Genomic DNA, 12,151 nt, shown 5'->3' on the forward strand with positions numbered 1-12,151 from the left:
AAACATGGCCCAAGGACATCCAACCCCAAACAATTCTTGTAGCTCACTCTCCCTTGCTCACCCTCTCCATTCCTATACTTTCTTTTTGTTCTTCGCAGACATACATACTTCCTGCCCAAAACCTCTCTGTTGAGCAGTAACCGTTTGTTGCTGTTCTGCATAAATGCTGCTTTAGTTCAATAAACTTTTTCTATGCTTTCCTTTTTAGTGTCTGGTTTTAGCAACACAGCCTGGTGTCAGAAGTGGGATTTGAAAGCAACACCAGGATGACGTCAGAATGGTAGCTTAAGAAAGAGCTTGGTACTAGCAGGAATCCTTTGTGTTCCTTCCTCTCTGGGTTCGTCACCTGGCAAGCTCAGCTAGTCCCTCCTGGATCTTTGAACTTCTGCTGTGCTGCAGTTGAGGTCAAATCTGTTTATTGAGCTAAAGTTTGGTTGGGCCCTCTGGCATGGTCCCTATTTTTGGCCATCAGTTAATAGAAATTTCTACTGTTTCTTTCTGATTATTCAGGTATTATCATGGGAAACAGGGAGTCGACTCTGGTGAAGCACCTCTGTAAAGGATGGCTGCTCATGTCATGTTTTCTGATTTGGAGCATAATTCTCATTCCTTTCTAAAAAGATGGACCTCTAATGACCCCAAATTTACACAGCCTCAGTGGGTATGTTTTAATCAAGGTAAACTTAATTATGTCAGTGAGAAAACTTAGCTTCAAATTTAAAACTTACAGCCTCCACTAAACCCTTTAAAAAATTAACCCAGCTTCAGTACTCCCTCCCAAAATCAAATCAAAGGTAACTGAAAACCAAGGATGGTCCAGAATTCATAGTTCCTCAGGATTCCTTTGTTCCTTGGACCCAAACCATGAGCTAATGTAGGGAACTCAACAAAAGTAATCCTGGGGAGGTCTACTTCTTTAATGTGGGGAGAGGTTATCTGCTGCAAGACTCCATCGTAAATTTAAAAAAGTCCCAGAAATGTCTGGGAGAATGAAGTTTGTTCTTTACACCTTATAAAAAAGTCCTAAAAATATTTAGTTCATTTGGTATCTTATAAGTTGCTTTAAAATGCTACAAACGTGGAAAGAAATGTTGGTGGCTAATTTTCATAAATTAAACAACAGTCTAGTGCTGCTAGTCATAGTTTTAGTTATTTTCAAAAGGTTACATATCACAAAAACAACCACCTTTCCTTATCAGTCACATTGTTTTACTCTATTTTCTAAAATTACTCTGAAGTAAGCTACAGGTCAAAACATCATCTTCATCAAAAAGAAACTTTAAGAAAAGACAAAGTGAGTATATAAATATTTTACCCACTAACTATGTAAATAAGAAAAGTAATTTTGCAAAATTCCATGGCTTTAAATATGCTTATTGCTGCCCAAGACAGCACCTATGTCATGATTAGAACTGCTTCTTATTCGTATATACCTAATAAATGTGCAAATAACACTAATACCTTAGCACACTTACAAATTTAGTTTCTGGGATCCTGTAAAAGTGGAAACATTTTGGAGAATGAGAGATTCAGAAAGAGCAGAGCAGAATGACATAGCCACGAGAAGCAGAGTCCACCAGACAGTGACCTTTGGAGATGAAGGAAAATGCCTCCTGGGGAGCTTCATGAAACAGGAAGCCAGGAGAAGAAGCTTGGATGATACTGTGTTCACCATGTGCCCTTCCAGGTAAGAGAGAAACCCTAACTGTGTTCACCATGTGCCTTTGCTGATGAAAAATAAACTCTGACTGTGTCGCCATGTGCCCTTCCACTTCAGAGAAAAACCCTGAACTTCGTCGGCCTTCTTGAATAAGGTATCTTTCCCTGGATGCCTTAGATTGGACATTTCTATAGACTTGCTTTGATTGGGACATTTTCTCAGCCTTAGAATTGTAAACTAGCAACCTATTAAAGTCCCCCTTTTAAAAGCATTCCATTTCTGATATATTGCATTCTGGCAGCTAGAAAACTAGAACATTTACTAAAGAAAACAACTCTCTATTCAGATTCTTCAGGTGCCAGAAATAATTCCTCAGGAGCCATTTTTTTAATATTATTATTGATAAAACAACATACAAGCACGAACATTCTAAACATTCAAACATTCCATACATGGTGTACAATCAATAGTTCACAGTATCATCACTTAGTTGCGTATTCATCACCATAATCATTTTTTAGAACATTTGCATCACTCACTCCAGAAACAGAAATAAACAGAAAAATTCAGACATAAATAGGTAATTACCAATTATCATTTTCCCTTAACTTTGCTTGTATTTCCCTTACCTAACCTTAACTCTCACCCTGTCCTCTTTTCCTACTAATATAACTTCTTAAAATAGTAATGCCACTATTCCTTTATCTCAAACAATAACTAATAAGAAATTAATAACTGTTAAATCTGTCATAACAACCTATAGCACTCTTCCCCTCAACCAGTAAAAATAGCTTTAATCATGTTTCTCACTGGACAAGCATTTGTAATACTTCTGGCGTCATCTCCATTCCCCAGGCATTTATATAATCCCTCCCCAGCCCACCCCAAACAATCTACCTTATGTAACTTTCCATTTCAAAAACCCACTATATTGCATTAAAAAAACAGCAAAAATAAAAGTGGTCTTTGTTTTTCAAACAACCCACGCAAGCCTAACAACCTCCCCCCTCTCTAATTTTATTTCGCTAGACAGCCTAGAATTCCTCTATGCCTATCCCATCTCCTTAGTCCCTCAACCTCTCTGTCACTGATAAGTGCAACTTTAAAAATGTCTGCCTTCCTCTAAGTTTTACTTTTCTGTGTAATAACTATGAAAAGTTTCCCAGTTTTTCTTGCCCTCCACACAGTCATACCCACAAGACAATGCACGATCAGTTTCCTCATGCCATACCCTCTGTCCTAGTTTGCTAGCTGCCGGAACACAACACACCAGAGACGGATTGGCTTTTAATAAAAGGGGATTTAATTCATTAGTTCTTCAGAGGAAAGGCAGCTAACTTTCCACTGAGGTTCTTTCTTATGTGTGGGAAGGCACAGGATGGTCTCTGCTGGTCTTCTCTCCAGGCCTCTGGGTTCCAATAACTTTCCCTGGGGTGATTTCTTTCTGTACCACTAAAGGCCTGGGCTGAGCTGCGAGTGCTGAGATGAGGTATGCTGAGCTGCTTGGGTTGTGCTATGTTGGCTCTCTCATTTAAGCACCTTAATTCTAAGTCAAACACCATTCATTGCAGCAGGCACGCCTCCTAGCTGACTACAGATGTAATCAGCAACAGATGAAGTTCACGTACCATTGGCTCATGTCCACAGCAGCAGAACTAGGTGCCTTCACCTGGCCAAGTTGACAACTGAATCTAACTACCACAGCCTCCTATATACAATTCCACCTGCTACTACTCACAGCATCATAAGGCAATAGGCCTCATCCAACAGGAGCAGGAACCCTCTAAGGCCTAGCCACCCTTGAATAAGGTTTGAAATGTATGAAAACACTCTCTGAAACCTGTAAAACTTGAAAAAATAGTGTCCAAAACCTGACAGGCTCTCTCAAAAGTTACCATTTCTCTCAATTCCCTTGCAGCTGTAGTTATAAGTAACTAACTACTTTGAAATGATCTTTTAGCTGAAAAAAGTAGCATTTGGGCTGTTGCCAGAATCTCCTGCTGCGCCTAAGTCAACATCAGTGGACAAGTCAAAACTAATATCCAAGACATCTTCAAGCAAGGCAAATGACTTCATGGCATAAACCAGCAGCTCAGAAACATAAAACTCAATCAGAGGCTTTCTGCCTAATACCAGCTCGTTGCATTCCCAGGTCTTAGTGCTCATCATGGTAATCATCATCCTGCTCATCCCACTGTCTTCATCCGCATCATCATTGACTTTGTCATGCAACGCCTGGAAGCCACCCACCTCTTTCTCCTATCTCCTGTAATTTTAATACACCAGCCTGTAAAATCACAGGCTGGCTGCACTTAGTCTTTGGGGAATCCAAGAATACCTTTGTACAAAAAAAAAAAGAGAGAATGGAATGGTTCATAGCTTCACTAATCAAGTTGATATGCCATAACTTCCTGTATATCTATAGAACTACAAAGAAGAAACAGAGAACAACTGAGTTGGATTGACATACCAATAACCCTTCATGGTACTAAGTAAGACCTCTGCCTCTACAAAAGACAAACAAGCAAACAAACAAAAAAACAAGTCATGCGGACACCAACAAGTTTACTCATCTTCACTAGATAGCTTGGATAGCCCTGCTCCTGCAGAGACATCCTACCTGTCCAAGTTGCAAAATTAATAAAACAGCCCAAGGACATCCCTGCCCCAATCACTTCCTGTAGTTCACTCTCCATTGCCCCCTCTCCATTCCCACATCCTTCCTTTGTTACTAGCAGCCATATATACTGCCTGCCCAAAACTTACCTTTTGAGCAGTAACTTTTTGTTGCTCTTCCACATTAATGTTACTTTAATAAACTTCTATATTTTAGTTTTCAGAGTCTATTTCTAACAAAATAGTAGAAATTCTAAATCCTATAGAAATAACATATGGCATATGTTAACTTGTGTTTTGCTCTGCCTCATTCATTTCTTTGTTTTCTGACAGAATTTGATCATTTCTTGACTGGAGCACTAGGATAACCTCCCACAGACCCACGCTTCAGGTACATGTGTGTCAGGTCCACCACAAGGACCTATCTAAATGTCATATATATAAGTTGATTTTTCTACACTTTAAATCCTTCTCTATCTCCTCACCTTCTAGAAGATATAATCTAAGTACCTTAATGTAAAATTTAACACTATCTAACCAGCCACATTATCTTCATGATAATACATACTCATTTTGCTCATTTGTGCCCTTATAATGTATGCTTCATAACCCCAAATGACTTACAATTTACTGCTTCTCTTTTTCATTCCTTTCTTGATGCTCTCCCCCTCCTCCAATTCTGCTATGGTGTTCTCCTTGCCCCATTTTGTAGCTATCTCACTTGATTCCTCATTTAATATTATGTTCACTTGTATACTACCCAGGGAGCATTCTATGATTTGAGTTTCCCTTACCAGGCTAACTTACCTCTTCTACTGCTTTCATGATATCCCATACCCTTATCATTGCCTATTGCAATGTTCATTTGCCTTAGAATTACTTTTTTTGTGATCTGCTTTACAACTAGCTTGATAACTCCTGGAAGGCAGCAACGGTATTTTAATTATCTGTTATTTAATAGCATATCCTGCTATCCATCCTGCTATCCATGGGTATAACTACAAGGAGCATCCTTATTAGCCTGGGAGAGATATTCTTAAACTTTTAGCTACATTATTAACTTAAATGGATACTTTTTATCACAATTAAGTATATTCTTCAAATGCAATATCTTAAATATCAGAAATATTTTTAATGCAGAGGGAAGTAAAAATGAAAGTCTTTTATCCCAGAATGAGACTCCAATCCTAAGAAATCTGTTTCTTTGATCATGGGCATCCAGGTACCAGTCTGTAGGAAGTTGATTTAAAGCAAGTCACACCAGGGTAGTTTCTAGGGAGGCAGAAATTAATCCCCAGGAACCTTGTATCTGGTTCACATCTGTTACACCTCAGTCAGAGACAACAATTGAGGGAAATTATTATTAAAGAGCAATTAAATTAAGAACATAAATTTTCATTGATTGAATATATTTTCTATAAATATGTGGTATAACAGATATTTAGCCACAATCTAATTAAATTTTATTTTTTTCCAAAGTATATATCTTAGTTTCAAGTGCTTATAATATCAGGTTATTTTAGATTGTTAAATGCTTTCATATGCATTATGATATTTATTCATACTCCTCATTTTCTCAAGACTTTTTTTTTTTTTTTTGCATGGGTAAGCACCAAGAAACAAACCCAGGTCTGTGGAATGGCAGGCGAGAACTCTGCCTGCTGAGCCATCGTGGCCCACCCTCAAGATTGTTTTTAATACTTAAATCTCTCCACAGTCTCAGGAAAAATTTCAACATCCTGGAAAAATAATGTGTACTTGGCCTGACCAAAAGTACTTCTCCATCGTTTCAGTTAAAGTCATAGAGGTTGAAGTCTCGGGAAGGTAAAGGATTTCAGATGGGCACCGCTGTTATCATTTCATGTGGGCATTTAGGTGTAGACATAGTGAAGGCAACCGGTAATTCTCCTACCTGTGTTTTTCCCTCACTCTGTTCTGGAGTTGCATATGATACCACTTTTTTTGAAACTTTCTCACATGAAGAGTTGATTCCGCTTAATAATTTGGTTCCACTGTCAGCAAAAACTTGCTTTTTTATACCTCTTTTAGAATTGACTCTATTAAGAGGTATAAATTGAAAAATCAATAATTGAAAAAGGAACACTGTCCTATATCATCTGGACTGCACTCTAGAAAATATCAGGTAAACCCAAAGTGGAAGACATTCCATTAAAATAAAAGGGACTGTATTTTTTAAAAGTGTTGGTCATAAATGATGAAATAATAAAAGCTTGAGGATTACACTAAAATAACTTAAAACTCTTAATCCTATATTAAGAGATAGAAATCATCTTATGAATACCTCTATCAGATCAAATAACATCTGAATACAGGTAGTACATTGGATAAAATTATTGTGTGAAGGTTAAAATTATTTAGGTTTTTTGACTATTGTGGTTATTTATTCTTATAAAATATACCATGATGTATTTAGGGCTAAATAACCATAATATAAGAATATAACTCTCAAATGAGTCATGAAAAAAATATATATACACACACATACACAATGCATGTATATCCATTCATATATATATATATACATTCTCACTCTATACATAAATTTCCTGAACCACTTGAGAAAAAATGTGTATGTAGGTGTGTGTGTATGAGGATGTACCAAAAAATAAATAAATAATAACAAATAGACATAAATATTAACAAGAGTTGAATCTAGAGAAAGGGTATATCACTGATTTTTTTAATTGCTCTTGTAATGTTTCTTTAAGTCTGAAGTCCTTTCCAAATAAAACTTCAGTAGAAAACACTTAATTGGAAAAATTTGAATTTCTTGATTCTTATGCTTAAAGTGTAGGTTTTTAAGATGTTAACACTAGAAAGAGCTGGGTAAGAAATATACAGAAATTTTCGCACTGATATTTTAAACTTTTTTGTAAGTCTAAAATTAGCTCGAAAGCAAGATAAAAAATAGAACTACTTTCTCTGCTGCAGAAACAAAGAAAAGAGAATAATGCAAGTCAGAGAGACAGAAAGGGAGAAAGGGAGGTGGAAGGGAGAGAGTGGATGAGGAAGGAAGAATAAAAAAAGAAATTATAGTACAAATACTTGCATAGATGCATGTATTAAAAATTTTACAATAGAAAGATATATTTCTCATTCTGTTCATTCAAATGAGCTAAAAAGAAAACACAAACACCCTCATGAGTCATTCTTGCATCCAACTTTTGTTCGCTAATACTGTTACTATTATAAAGAAACTCGATTCTTTAGTGAAGTGCCTGATTTCGAGTCTGGCAATGAACAGTACAAAATCAGCCTGGGAAAAGTTGGTAATTAGTATCCAACATGGTCCCTAATAGTCTTTCTGGAGCTTGTGCCTCCCACACAGAACAGAGTTATCCTTTGGGATCAATAGGATATGGCAGAAGTAAAAGTATGTGACAACCAAAGCTCGGTCATCAAAGACATCGTTGCTTCTGCCTTGTCCTTTGGAAACACTCTCTCTGTTTCTGTGAGGACAGCCAGCAGCTCAGTGGAAATTCCCCATGGGGAGGAACAGAGGTCTCCTGTTGACCACAACCAGCATGAACATCCAGCCAGATAGGTGAGCCACCTTGAGTGCAGTCTAGTCAAGTCTTTCAATTACAGCTACCCCAGCTCATATTTTGATTGTCAACTCATAAGGAAACCCCCAGTTCAGAGTGTCCTGAAGACTGTGAAACATAATATGTGTTTATTATCATTTAAAGCCACTTAATTTTGGTATAAATTGATATGCATCAATAGATGGCTATAGCAAATTACACGTATTCAGATCATTGTAGGTCTCACAAAACTCTACCAAAAAACACTCAAGTCATGCATTAATACAGGCGGAAGTTTTCTTATAACAAGAAAAAGATAGCAAAGATAATCATTAGAGAGGTCTGAAGCTTCTGGATGCCACACGCAGGGCCTTTGCTCATTTCTATACGACTTCGTCTTCAGATTATGAACACCCTGGAACAACTAAATTAAAACTTTGAGTTTGAGGCCCAGAAATCTGTGCTTTACCAGCTCTCCATGTGATTTGACAAGTGCAAATGTTTGAGAATTATTGCTCTATGTAATCAGTCCTCTCTTGGAGTTAGAATGATATAATTACCATAAATAGGGCTCAGTGTATTTAATTACAGTCACAGTCAACAATCTAATGGTCTCAGGTCTAAGTCTCATTAGGCAGCAAGTGGCACAGAATAGGTAGCAAGTGGCCTTAGACCCCTCCAATGGCCCTGGTGATCCCATGGGCTTCAGTCCAGCTGACTGTGGGGCTCAGACCACTTAAACTGTTGTTTGAAAGCCCAGTAGAATCAAGACCTAGAGGCCCCTTTATGGTCATTGTTAGAGATTCCTCTTCTGCCTTCCTTTTTTGCAGAAATTGCACTGCCAAGCCATCTCTGTATCTCAGACCAATGCATCCATTCCAGGAGGGGACTGTGCTTAAAGAAAGGAAACACGGAGAAAGAAACCCATTTTGACTATGCTTTTGTAAAATTCTGCCACCAAAACTAGGTGACCCTCATATTTCTGAAAATTACCAACTCCATTTACAAGTCATGAAATGTATGGGGGAAACTCTAAGCGTTAATTGAATTATAGGAGCTTCACTCTGAAGGATAAAGGGGCATTGAGACAAAGGAAAAGTAACCTTCGCTCTCCTGGTATAATTTGGAAAACCACTGCACAGTTTAAATATACTATATAATATATATCTGTTTGTCTTGTCCCTAAAAAGCTTTTCTTTCCCATATCTCTCACTGTATCTACCTCCTTCAATTGTCTATTATGGCGATAGCAAAATACTATAATTCTTGAAAAGATATAATTATAATTTTAAAAACATTTATAAATGCACAGATATGTTCATAGACAGAAAGTATAATGACAAGTGAAATCAGTCCCTTCCAAAATGAATAATTGTCTATGCCACACATTCTAAAAATAAATCTCAACCAACAAATCCTTCAGTGTTGTTTTCTCTCAATTTCAAACTTCCCTTGCTCTTCCAAAAATTTTTGATTCCTCTGCTTTTCAAACATGTATCTGAAATTTTCTTCCAATTATGTTTTTCATTGTTCATTTTACCACCACAACTTTTAATGCTTTAATATGCTTTATCATATTTACTGACTCTCCTTATTTTCACAGTGTAACTGAATCTATTTCCAAATTTGTATTTGATATAATTTGTTTACCCACTTTGTTTTAAAATTTGAGTCAATTTTCAAACTTTTAAAAAATAGCCAGCCTTTTGAAGTTTTGAAGCAAAGTGTCTCTCTTTGTGTATCCCAAAATTTCTTGAGAAGGTGATTGGTGGAGGACTCTTGGATTACAGGTGTGCACGGAGAAGAACTATTCGACTGTTTTGCTAAGAGCTAGAGTGAAGTTATCACCTGGTGTTGTGATTTGCTAAGCTGATGAAATGCAATATACCAGAAATGGGTTGCTTTTACAGTGGGGATTTATTAACTTACACGTTTACAATTCTAAGTCTGTGAAAATGTTCACATTAAGGCATCAACAGGATGATACCTTCTCTGAAGACTAGTTGTCAGCAAGCTTTGGGCTGCTCTGTCAAAGGCACATGGGGACAACTGCTTATCCTTCTCTCCAGGGATTCACTGCTTCCAGCTTCTGGCCTCATGGCTTATGTTTGAGCTGCCATGTGTTTCTCTTTTTTTGCTTCTGCCCTTCTTAGCCTCTCTGTGTCCTTCTCTCTAAACTCCCCTGGGACTTTTTCTCTTTTATCCTCTTATAAAGGAATCCAGTAAAAGGATTAAGACCCACTTAGAATGAGATGGGTCACATGTAAACTGAAATAACCTAATCAAATGGTCCCACAGGCAATAGGTCTACACCACAGGAGTGGATTAAAAGAACGTGGTCTTTTCTGGTGGACACACAGCTTCAGATCATCACACCCAGATCCTAGCTATTGAATGCCTCCCTTATTTTTTCTTGCATTAAGATTGTTTGGTAAATTTCAAGTCACAGTAAAAAAAAGAGTGTGGATCTGATTGGAACTGCAAAATAAATTATTATTCTAGGAAGGTAGTGTTAAAATTGAGTGGACAGGTTTATTGCGGTTTCCTTCACTACTTCTTAACAGTAGATACTCTCTTAAATTCCATTCATCCAGCCAGCCAGCCAGCCAGCCAGCCATTTATCCATTCATCCAATCATGTATTCAAAAGCATCCTTTGACTGCTATTAAAAAATAGTTGGCATTTCAGGAAGTTATCACCATTTTGATTCTGACAGTCCTCTGGAAGTTTAGCCCATTAAAAGAGATTGATAATCCCTCATGCAATGTCTTAATTTCTCCGCATGCAGTAAATATTAGTGATAAAGCTAAATTCCAAAACAATAGTTAGCCTAACCTTGAAGAGACCCCAATTGAAGTGTTAAAATTATACTTTTTAATCTCATTCCAATTTTTCTCTCATTTTCTATATCATGTTATATTTTGATTACATTGAGTATTTTTTAAAATGAGTCTAAATTTGTAAACTTTTGATATCTTTCCAGAACAGTTCTAGGTTTATGCAAGAATTGATAAAGGGGCATCTTCTTAATGATCAGTTTTAGCTTTCTTACTTGAAAAATTCATTATATTGTTTAAATATTTTTCATAAAATCCATTTTAATGTGCTCATTTGTCCAGTTGAGATAACTCCTGAAATATGTTGATTTAATTAATTACTATTGCTAGCCCTGAATCAGTTTGACCTGGACCTATCTAATATTAGCTGTCCCCATCAGTGTCTCTTACACTGTTGTGATTTATAAATCATCACATTTGTCATTATTTGAAAGAGGGAAATATATCAGCATTTTCCAATTAGAATACAACTTTCCCAAGAATAGAGACTTGATTTCTTGTTTATTTATAATATGAACATTGTCTAGTCTTGTCCTGGCACATAGTAACTTCTTCACAAACCTGCATTTAATAAGTCATTGAATGTTTACTGATTGTACTATACTATGATAATTTTCTATTTCCTAACTTAGCCTAAGCAAATATCTCAATTATTACTCCCCCAAGTAAAATATACTTCATTGACTTAAGGATCACTTTCAATGATTTTACTTAGTAATTAGATTTAGTGACTCAAGGTAAAGCCAAATCCCAAAAAAGAAGTAAATTAGAGCAGACCATATCAGTTCATCCCATTTTACTAAAGTTGAAATTATGAGCTATGCTTTTGAACAAAATCAATTTGGAATATACACAGTCACTGTATTCATTTAACAACTGGTTGATGACCTCGATGTTATTGAAATGCCTATTGATTTGGAGTATAGTTTTAATCAGTTTGTGAAATAAAGACTGATTTATATCTTAACACTTTGAATCAACAGAACCAAAATAATTGTCAATGTCTTTTTTTTTTTAATTTTAGGATTACAATCATGTGGTCATTCCATTACCTGCTGTAGGCCTTTATAATATATCAACTATTGTACAAATATAACTTATCACCAGGTAATTTTCTGAGCAGTTCATCTTATTTACATTATTATGACATTAAAATAATTGTTTATCCATATTATTTTCCATTAAATGCCCAAATATGATTATTCTGACTCATAAGCTAAATTATAGCCTCTTAAATTTTGTAAGTGAGAACATTCACTGACATTTTCACATTAAAATATAAGAATTAGAATATGTTTTCATTTAACACATTTAGATTAATTCTTGCATCCTAAGGCTGAGGTCAGTTGATTAATAAAAACAAAACAAACAAAAAATTGCAAATAATTATAATTTCAAAATTTTCACTTGGGACAAGACTTTATAAAATGCATATTTTGATCCTCAATTACAGGAAATACATATATATGTATATGTATAAAAGATGAAAAGGA

At 36.1% G+C, this 12,151-nt stretch overlaps 1 long non-coding RNA gene across 2 annotated transcripts; it reads left to right on the top strand.

Annotated features, from left to right (window-relative positions):
- The first annotated feature begins 307 nt into the window (after positions 1-307).
- LOC143648014 (uncharacterized) lies at positions 308-11,765 on the top strand. 2 transcript variants are annotated; one of them, XR_013158315.1, is made up of 3 exons: positions 308-404; positions 511-661; positions 11,683-11,765. It is a non-coding gene; the product is annotated as an uncharacterized LOC143648014 (long non-coding RNA). The 2 variants fall into 2 exon arrangements; XR_013158314.1 differs by lacking the exon at positions 11,683-11,765 and adding an exon at positions 4,610-4,668.
- Positions 11,766-12,151: the final 386 nt, after the last annotated feature.

Source organism: Tamandua tetradactyla, chromosome 10 (genome assembly GCF_023851605.1).
Source record: "Tamandua tetradactyla isolate mTamTet1 chromosome 10, mTamTet1.pri, whole genome shotgun sequence".
In the NCBI taxonomy this organism is placed as follows: domain Eukaryota; kingdom Metazoa; phylum Chordata; class Mammalia; order Pilosa; family Myrmecophagidae; genus Tamandua; species Tamandua tetradactyla.